The sequence below is a fragment of the Cenococcum geophilum genome (genome assembly GCF_001692895.1).
Source record: "Cenococcum geophilum 1.58 unplaced genomic scaffold K441scaffold_3, whole genome shotgun sequence".
Classification (NCBI taxonomy): Eukaryota; Fungi; Ascomycota; class Dothideomycetes; order Gloniales; family Gloniaceae; genus Cenococcum; species Cenococcum geophilum.
The window spans coordinates 1,569,509-1,579,434 of NW_027137561.1; positions in this window are offsets into that span (position 1 = coordinate 1,569,509).

Genomic DNA, 9,926 nt, shown 5'->3' on the forward strand with positions numbered 1-9,926 from the left:
GATTATTAAGCTGCATAATATACTAAAGGGGGTTAGACTCTTTAATTTACGGTTTATTAACAAGATTAAGAATAAGGGAATTAATAAAGCCTTTAAGAAATTATAACTCGTTATACAGGCCTATAATAACTTGGAGAAAGAGCTAGTCCTTACTTAGTTACCAACAATTTAACGAGTTAGCTAGCGGCTAATTCTCTATATCGCTGCTATACTACCGTAGATATAACTTTACCTCTAAGATATCTTATAAGCCTACGTCTAGTCTACTATAAACCTAAACCGCGAGTTTTATGTATAACCACTATATAAGCTAAATAAATAATTGGGAATTAATACGGACTCCATTCTAAAGGTTATAAAGCTACTTTATAGAGTACCTAAAGCTAGAAACCACTGGTTTAAGATATACCATTTATATTACGTTAATTAGCTATAAATGGACCAGTCCATATATAACCCTTACTTACTTTATAGCAATAAGCCTTTTAGAATTATTGGCCTATAAACTAATAATATACTATTTCTTACAGATAATACCTTTATAGAGGCTAAATAAAGCGAACTATATAAGGCTAAATTTATAGCTAAGGAGCGAGAGTAACTGACCGCTAATATACCAATTAAGTTTAACGGAGGACTTATTTAATTAATATAAGACGAGAGTATTACGCTAATGTAAAAGCGCTAGTGTAAGAACCCTAGTGTGATTAATACTATGCTAGTAGACAGCACTAGCTCTAAAGAAGTTATATATAGCCTACTTACGCCAAAGGACTAGTATATCGCTTAACGCGCTAGAGGAGCCTATATCGCCTTAGTCTATTAGCTAGAGGCCTTATTTAACTTATCCTTTACTACCTAAGTAATTAACCCAGTTAAAGATAATATAAAGAGTTTTAATAAGCGATTAAGCTAATAGATTAAGAACGTAAATAGAGGCCTAAAGTTCGTTAAGCTAGACGTTAACACCTTATAACTCCTGGTATTTATAGACGCTTCCTTTACCAATAATAAGGACCTATCTTCGTAAATTAGCTACGTTATTGTACTAGCTAATATAACTAAGAAGGCTAATATCGTCCATTGGAGCTTAATTAAGTGTAAGAGAGTTACTAGAAGCGTTTTAGCCTCTAAACTCTACAGAATGGCTTACGGCTTTAATATCGCTGTCGCCATTAAGTTTACGGTAGATAAGGTCCTATAGACTAACCTCCCGCTTATACTTTATACCAATTCTAAGTCGCTATATAACTATCTTATATAACTTAGAACTATATAAGAGAAGCGATTAATAATTAATATAATGTGCCTATAATAAGCCTATAAACGTCAGTAGATTATAAAGGTTAAATAGATTAATGGCGAAGCTAACCCTACGGACATAATAACTAAGGGGTGTTACGGACGCTTTAAGTACAATATTATGACTACTTAGAGAGGAGTCGGAAGAAGCTAGTTGGTTAATACAAGCACGGTCTAGGATAGAACCCGTGGAACTATATAACGAGGAATAGTAACTAAGGTTACATAAGGTGCTATAAGAGGAACGAGAGGAATAAAGGGAACTTACGTACCTTATGTATAAGACGTATATTATGTACAAGAAGGATTTTATAGGAGTACGGTTGTGTATTTAAGGACCCTTAGTCCCTACCTAGATAGTTCCTTCCTAGTAGTAATTCTTAGAATATAATTAGAGTTAATCTGTTAGGCAACCACTCCACCAGTTATTATTACGTTATTAACTTAATTTGCTTTACCTATATACCTAGCCCAATAACAAACCTACCGTAGTACCTACTACAAGGTTCCGTTACACAATTACTACCTAATTATGGTATAAATATAGAAGTCGAACAACATGCCACCAAAAGTAGCCACTATAACGCTATTAACGGCGGCAACTACTTTAAGATTAGGTAACAACACCAGTATAGCAGACACTGACTCGCAACAGCCTGTAATAGTAGGGCAATTATAAGAGATAGTTAATTAGCTAATGGAAAACAATACAGCACTAGAATAACGGATTAACGGGATAGGAGTAGTAAAGGTTAAGTTACTATTAATCGAAAGATTCTTAGGAAAGAGATTAAAGCTTAAAGGATTCCTTATATAAATACACTTTAAGGTTACGCAAGAGGGAGCAAAGCTAGTAATACCTATGGATTAAATAGCGTATATAGAATTGTTCTTATTAAAAAGGGCACTTAAATAGTTTAAGCCTTACCTTATAAAGATATAAGTAAATAGAATAATAATAATAAACTAGGAAGTACGGTTTATGTTCTTAAGCTAGAATAGATTTATAGAGCGACTTATATAAATATTTGGAGACCTAAAGGCAACGACCACGGCAGAAAGAAAACTCTAAGACATTACGCAATAAACCTTAGCCATTAAATACACAACGCAGTTCTAAACATTAGCGATATAAGTTAAGTGGAATAATAGGGCGCTTATGGCATAGTATAAATAAGGACTTAAGGCTAAAGTCTAGGACATAATTATTCTAATAAAAGATGCGGATACCCTAAGGGAATTAATAGATTAAGCGATTAAGATTAATAATAGGATCTTCTAAAGGGAACAGACTAAGAGAGGTTAGGATAGAGTTTTATAGTTATATAAGGCGCAGAGCACGTAATAACAAAAGCTAAGTTAGAAACTATAATATGGCGTAGAGCTAATAGACCTAAGCGGTACTAAAAAAGCCTATAAGAGATAAAGCAAGAAACTATAAAAACTTAGAGGTTAAGGATCTAGTAATTATAGGACTAAGGAGCATAAGCTAAACTAGAGATCTTATTAGCAGAAGATGTTTAGGCGGACTCTATAATAGAGTTAATAGTTTAGAGATAGAGCTTATATAAATTACGGGAAATAAGGTCATTTTATAAGGGATTATAAAGATAGTTAGAGTTACTATATAATAAAGGGAACTAGACTAATAGTAGAAGACATATATATATAAAGGGATAATAGTATACTATAAGGAACAAAAGAGTGTTTAATTAAAAGTTTCGCGTTTTATTATAACAACGCATACTAAATTTATAAAGACGCTAAGTACGGCGCAAGCTATTAGCTATAAAAACTAGAGTTAAGAGGACTTAAAGGGACTTAAGAGTTAGATAAAGAATAAGATTAACTCTATAAGCTAGATTAAGATATTATAGTAACATACGGATAAAGATTAGCAATAATAATAATAGAGTTAGAGTACTTATTAATTAATAGCGATAAGGATAGTAAAGGAACCAACTAGGGGTATCTAAACCTTAATAACGTAACAGAAGTAAAGACTAAGACCGCTATAGAGCAAGGTTTAGTAACGGGTATTATAATACCGTTAGATACGGCATCCATCGCTTTATAAGACGGAAGGAGTAATATTTAAAGATAATTAAGCAAGCAGACAACTGCTAGTGCTAGCTTACCACTTAATAAAGGTAAAAGGCCATAGGCTTAAGATTCTTAAGATAAGATAAAAGATAACCAAGATTCTTAAGACGAGATAAGGTACACCTAAGGACCTATAACAGACGAAAACCAATAGAGTAGGGCAGCAGCTTAGTTTAAGAACATACAAATAAGCTTGGGATAAGAGTTTCCTACAGTATAAGATTCTTAAAACGAGATAAATAAGATTTAAGACTCTTAAGATAAGATAAGAACACCACGGACGCCTAATTAAACTAAGGCGGGAGCCAAACTTAAGTTAGAAGTAAGCTCAAAATTAAAGAATCTAAGGGACTAAGAATTCGGAGTATAAATAAGGATACCTATAGGCAAGAGGCAAGGAGCTTCTTTATAGATTAGAGAATCTATAATATAAATAGTAGTTAGACTAGGAGACAGATATATAGACCTAAAGGACTTACTAGGGGAACGCAGTATTTAGCCTAAAGATTAAAAGTTTAATACCAAGATTAAGAAGCATAAAGACTTTAAGAATCTACTTATAAGATATAAAAGAAAAGAAACTATAGAGGAATTTAGAGCAAGAATTACCTTATAGCAAGAACAGAAACTAAAAAAGAGATTTAGTATATTAGGACATATAAGGGACAAAGCACTAGTACGAAGAATTACTAATAGGCTAAAAGTAGGCATACTAAGAGCTAAGTGGCTTACTAAACTAGAACAAGAAGAGGATCTAGGGATTCTAACTAGGTTTAAGAAACGACATACTAAAGGTTGTTACAACGCAGTAATAAAGAGATACTTCTTAACAGACAGACCGTATATACTTAAGTAGCTATACCAAAAGTGGTATAGGCAAAGGCACAATAATAAGTGGGAAGATTTCTATATATAGTTGGACGAAAAAGTTGTCCAAGACTATCTAATTATAGAGAAGGCAATAACTTATATTAAGGGAGCCTTAATTATAATATTAAAGGATCTAGAGGAGTAATTAGAGGACTAGAGAAGTAAAAGGCGAATTTTAGTACCTATAAATAAAGTCGCGACGCTTAGATTAATATAAGAAAGGTTTAAACTCTAGGACGAAGATAAGCTGAGAGTTAACCCAAAACACTAAGTATATTACACACTATCGTGGATAATATACGTGGATAATGCGTGTAATATATATAGAGCACTAAAAGATAAAAATCGGAAGTATTTAATAAGGATATATTAGATAACGGACGAGGCGAAATATTAAAATGCTAAGTATATGCATGGTTGGTACCTAGTAGAAGTTTAAAAATAAGGGGACTTAATACTTTAACTAGGAAGATTCCTTACGGAAGAATACCTAGAGGGATAACAATAGTGGGAATGTCTAGAGAATACCTATCTATAGTATATTAAAAATAAAAAGCAAACTAAGTATTAGCCTAAGTTAGACTAAGTATAAATAGGATTAAGCAGCTAATAGTTAGGAAAAGTAAAGGCCTACAGGACTAGAGGGAACTAGTAGTAGAGCCTTAAACCCTTAAAGGAATTTAAGGATAACACCTAAATTTATAAATTAAGTGGCAAGATTAACAGTTTAAGGTATTAATAGATAGTAGAGCAATAAGGAACTATATCTCGCTAACAGCAGTTAAAAGAATAGGGTTACTATATAGATAGAAGGAACACTTTTACCTATTAGTGACAATTTTAGGAGATCCAATAGCCTATAGAGGAGGCATTATTAATCTTAAAACAAGACCTATTTAGCTAACCATTAAAGGAAGACCAGTTAAGATATCTTTTAATATATTACCATTAGGGAATAATAAGGCAGTGTTAGAAATGCCTTAGTTATAGAAATATAATCTAAAGATCGATTAGATTATAGGTTAGGTCGATATTAAAGATACTTAATACCGCAAGATGCGACAATAAACTAAGTTAGTATAGTACTAAGTCAGAGCGATATATAAAGAGACTAATTAGGGATTAAGTTATATACTAAAGAGATACTACAAGTACAGCAAAAAACTATAGTTACCTAAAAGTAAAAAGCTGTTAGAGTATATAGTATAGGACTATAAGATAGAATTAGAACCAGGAATAAGTCTAAGGTTTTTTCTAATCTATAAGCTTACCAAAGAGAAAGGCAGAGCACTTAAAGAGTTTGTCTAGAAGAACTTACGAAAGGGATATTAGACTATTGCAGTCATTAGCGGGTTATCCAGTACTGTTTGTACTAAAGAAAAATAGTAAACTAAGGCTGTGTATTAACTATAGACAGTTAAACAGCATTACTAGGAAGGATAGGTATCCTTTACCCTTAATTAGCGAAATCTAAGATAGGATCGGCAATGCGTAAATCTTTACGAAGATAGATCTAAGATAGGCGTATTATTAGGTTAGGATTAAGGAAGGCAACAAATAAAAGGCAGCCTTTAGGTTAAAGGAAGGACTGTATAAACCATTAGTTATGCAATTTAGGCTTATAAACGCACTAGTAACGTTTTAAAAGCGAATTAATAATATATTAAGAAAACACTTAGATAAATTTGTTATAGTATATCTCAATAATATTATTATCTACTTAATAACTAAGGAAGAATATAGAAAATACGTTAAATAGGTTTTAGAGAGACTATAAGAAGAATAGATGCTAGTAGCAATTAAGAAATGCGAGTTCTTTACTAGGAAGACCAATTTTGTTAGATTTATTATTAAACTAGGCTAACTTAGTATAGATCCAAAGAAGATCGAGGCTATAGTAAATTGGCAGGAACTAGAAAACGTTACGCAGTTAAAATCGTCCCTAGGGTTTTACAATTACTACAGAAGGTTTATAGCGTAATGGTTAAAAGACATTAAGCCATTTACGCGGTTAATGAAGAAAGAAGAACTATAGATATAGGGAAAGGAATAATAAGAACTATTTAAAGAAGTTAAGAGGTTATTTACCTAGGAATTAGTTCTTAAGATCTATTAACCAGGACTAGAAACGGTTGTAAAAATAAACATATTAGACTTTATACTAGGAGCATACTTTATATAAAAGCATCCAGACGGATAGCACCTAGTAGTATACTATAGTCAAAAGATAACACCACTAGAACTAAACTATAACATCTATAATAAGGAGTTATTAGGTATAGTTACAGCACTAAAGAAATAAAGAGCATTCTTATAAGGTATAGAGAACCATTTATAGTTAGAATAGACTATAAGAACCTAACAGGATTCCTAACAACAAAGGAACTTAACTAAAGACAGGTTAGATAGGTAGAGATACTTATAGAATACCATTTTAAGATTTAGTATACTAAGGGTATGGAGAATGCATAAGCAGATGCTCTAAGCAGAAAGGCTAAACTATAAAATAATAAAAAGCCATTAGGGGCTTTATTGCGAAAGGATATAGACGGATTAATTAGGTATAATTATCCAAGAATTATAGCAATATAAGAAGAAAAGATCTACAAATTACTAGAGAGTGATTGGACACAGAAGATCTAAGAAGCACAAGTAGAGGATCTAGACATAGAGCAGTATAAAAATTAAGAAGCAACGTACGTGCCAAGATCCATTATAAAGGAGTTTATTAAGTCGTTTTATAAAGGACTAACTTAAGGACACAATAGAGCTACAGGCTTAGTGTTAAGACTTTAAGAGGAGTATATTATTAACGGAATCTAGGGACTAGTAAGACAAGTTATAAGAGAATATCTAGATTACTAGAGAAATAAACTAACGAGGCATAAGCTATATGGAGGGCTACAACCTATTAAAATACCAGAGAGACCATGGGAGGTTATATTATAGGACTTTATCGTTAAGTTACTAAAATTAAGAGATCCTATTACCGGACGAGATTATAATATGATCTTAGTAATAATAGACAAGCTTATAAAGTAGGGATACTTTATAGTATGCACAGAAGAAATCTTAGTAGAAGATGTCGCTAGAATCTATATTAAAGAAGTATTTACAAGACATAGAGCACTAAGTAAAATTATATCGGATAGAGATCTAAGATTCGTAGCAGCATTTTAGGAAGTGTTCTTAGCAGAGCAAGGAGTTTAAGCAGTAACTTCTACCGCATATTATTTACAGACAGATAGTTAAATAGAAAGACTAAATTAGACACTAGAGCAGTATCTAAGGCATTATGTTAATTATACACAAAATAATTGGGTATTGCTATTACTAGTTACACAGTTTGCATACAATATAACACTATAAGAAGAAATAGGTACGTTACTATTTAAGGCAAACTACGGATATAAGCTAAGGACATTATTATTGCCACAATAAGTAAAGAAGATAAGTAGCAAAGCTAAGTAGAGAATAGAGAATTTAATAAATCTTTATGCAGACCTTACGGAAATAGCTAAGGTAGTACAGTAAAGAATAAAAAAGTACTATAATACTAAGAGATCTAAAGGACCAGATCTTAAGGAGGGAGATAAAGTATGGCTACTATACAAAAATTTTAAGAGTTAACAACTAAGCAAAAAGTTAGACTATGTTAGACTAGGACCTTTCAAAATTATATAAAGAATTTTATTAATTATATTTAAGTTAAACCTACCAGCCAAAATAAAGATCTACCCTATATAGCATATCGCAATGCTAGAGCCAGCACACGGGAATATTAAGCCACTAGTTTATAAGGCAAACACATATAGAGGACAGGAAGAAGATAAATAGTAAGTTTTAAAGATCGTTAGTTATAAGGACATTAACAATAAAATATAGTATGAGGTAAAGTAGATAGGCTATAATAAGACTACCTAGGAACCACTAAAAAATTTAAAGAATGCTATAGAAAAGGTATAGGAGTATCGGAAGAGAAAAGGTTAGGTAATATTAATAAAGAAGGATCGCCAAAGAACGAGCCACCTAAGGGGGACCCAGGAAGAGCGACTGCCGAACTACTTAGAGTTGTTTCCTTTACTATAGAAAGAGAGTCAGTTTTTTTATCACCAAGTTCCTACAGACCTTATTCTATAAGTTTCCACTCCTTAAAATAAACCTTCTCACGCACCTTTTTAAGACGAAGTAGATGGGTAGACGCCGCAATGCGAGCATCTAGGGCCTTCTGTTCCGCATCCTAAGAACGCTTAAGCTTAGTAAGGGCCTGCGCTAGGTTACCATTAAGCTTTATAGCAGCAGATTAAACACAAGACCCTATAACAAATTACTTAGGGAACTTAAAGACTATTAAGAGTTATAGGGCGCGTATATTTAGCGTTAGAAGTAAAACGAACATCGCAAGACGATTAAACGTTTACTTTAGTGCACTCCGAATAAAAGGAGGGTTACCAAGATAAAGGACTCGCCAACGCAATATAAACTAACCCCTCTTTCGCACAATAAGAACATGGAGACGGCATTATTTCACTAAGCAATAATATTACAGTAATAGTACGAGCACGACGTTGCGCGTGCGAAGAAGAAGAAGCTTTAGGTATAATAAGTAACGATATTAACTAAATTAATTAGACGGATATTACACCTCTAGTAAACGACTTAAAGATATTTAGAATCTTTAATGTTGGACTCACAAGGGGATATCACGTAGCTACGGTTTATAGATAGTATAATGGTTATAAAGCTTATTCTTAATAGGAATAAGGAAAGGGGTAAGGAACTTAAGGTTCCTCACCACGCTAGGGCTACGTCGATACGTGACGACCGCTTGCCTCATTCCCAACACTAGCAACTCTTCTTTTATGGTTGCCATCTATATACACTTATAGATTGCCACTATATAAAGATACAAAGCTAAGGAAAAGAAGTAGAAGATAAAGAAGGACGTTAGGTTTAACGAGAATACAAAGGGAGTCGCTAAGGCGCTAGTAGTAAGCGGGCTAATAGCGATTTTCTATGCCGGGCATGGAAAATCCTAATTGGCTAGCAGAAGTTAGGGTCGGCAGAGTATGGTAGGAATTTGGCAGGTAGTACGCCCTAGGAAACTATGTCGTTAAAATAGGGTTATGGAGCTAGCGGAGCGTAACTAGATACGGCTAGCTTAAGCAAATGGGAACGACAGTCGACCAATAGGAATGCTCTTAAATTGCCTTTGTTATCGCATCTGCCGGGTTGTCTTGGCCACTAATCCATCGAATCCTAAAGAGTTCTTAATGCTCTACGAGGACCTCCACGAGAACCTCTGCGAGGACCCCCACAAGAACCTCTGCGAGGACCTCCATAAGGACCTCTACGAGGACCTCCATAAGGACCTCTATAAGGACCTCCACAAGGACCTCTATAAGGACCTCCACAAGGACCTCTACAAGAATCTCCCTGAGGATCTCTACGAGGACCTCTACGAGAATCTCCACGAGGATCTCCACGAGGACCTCTACGAGAATCTCCACGAGGATCTCCACGAGGACCTCTACGAGAATCTCCACGAGGATCTCCACGAGGACCTCTACAAGGACCTCTACAAGGACCTCTACGATTACTTTATAGTTAACATTAATTGTGCCCTCTGCCGTGTTCCAATTCCCTGCTAA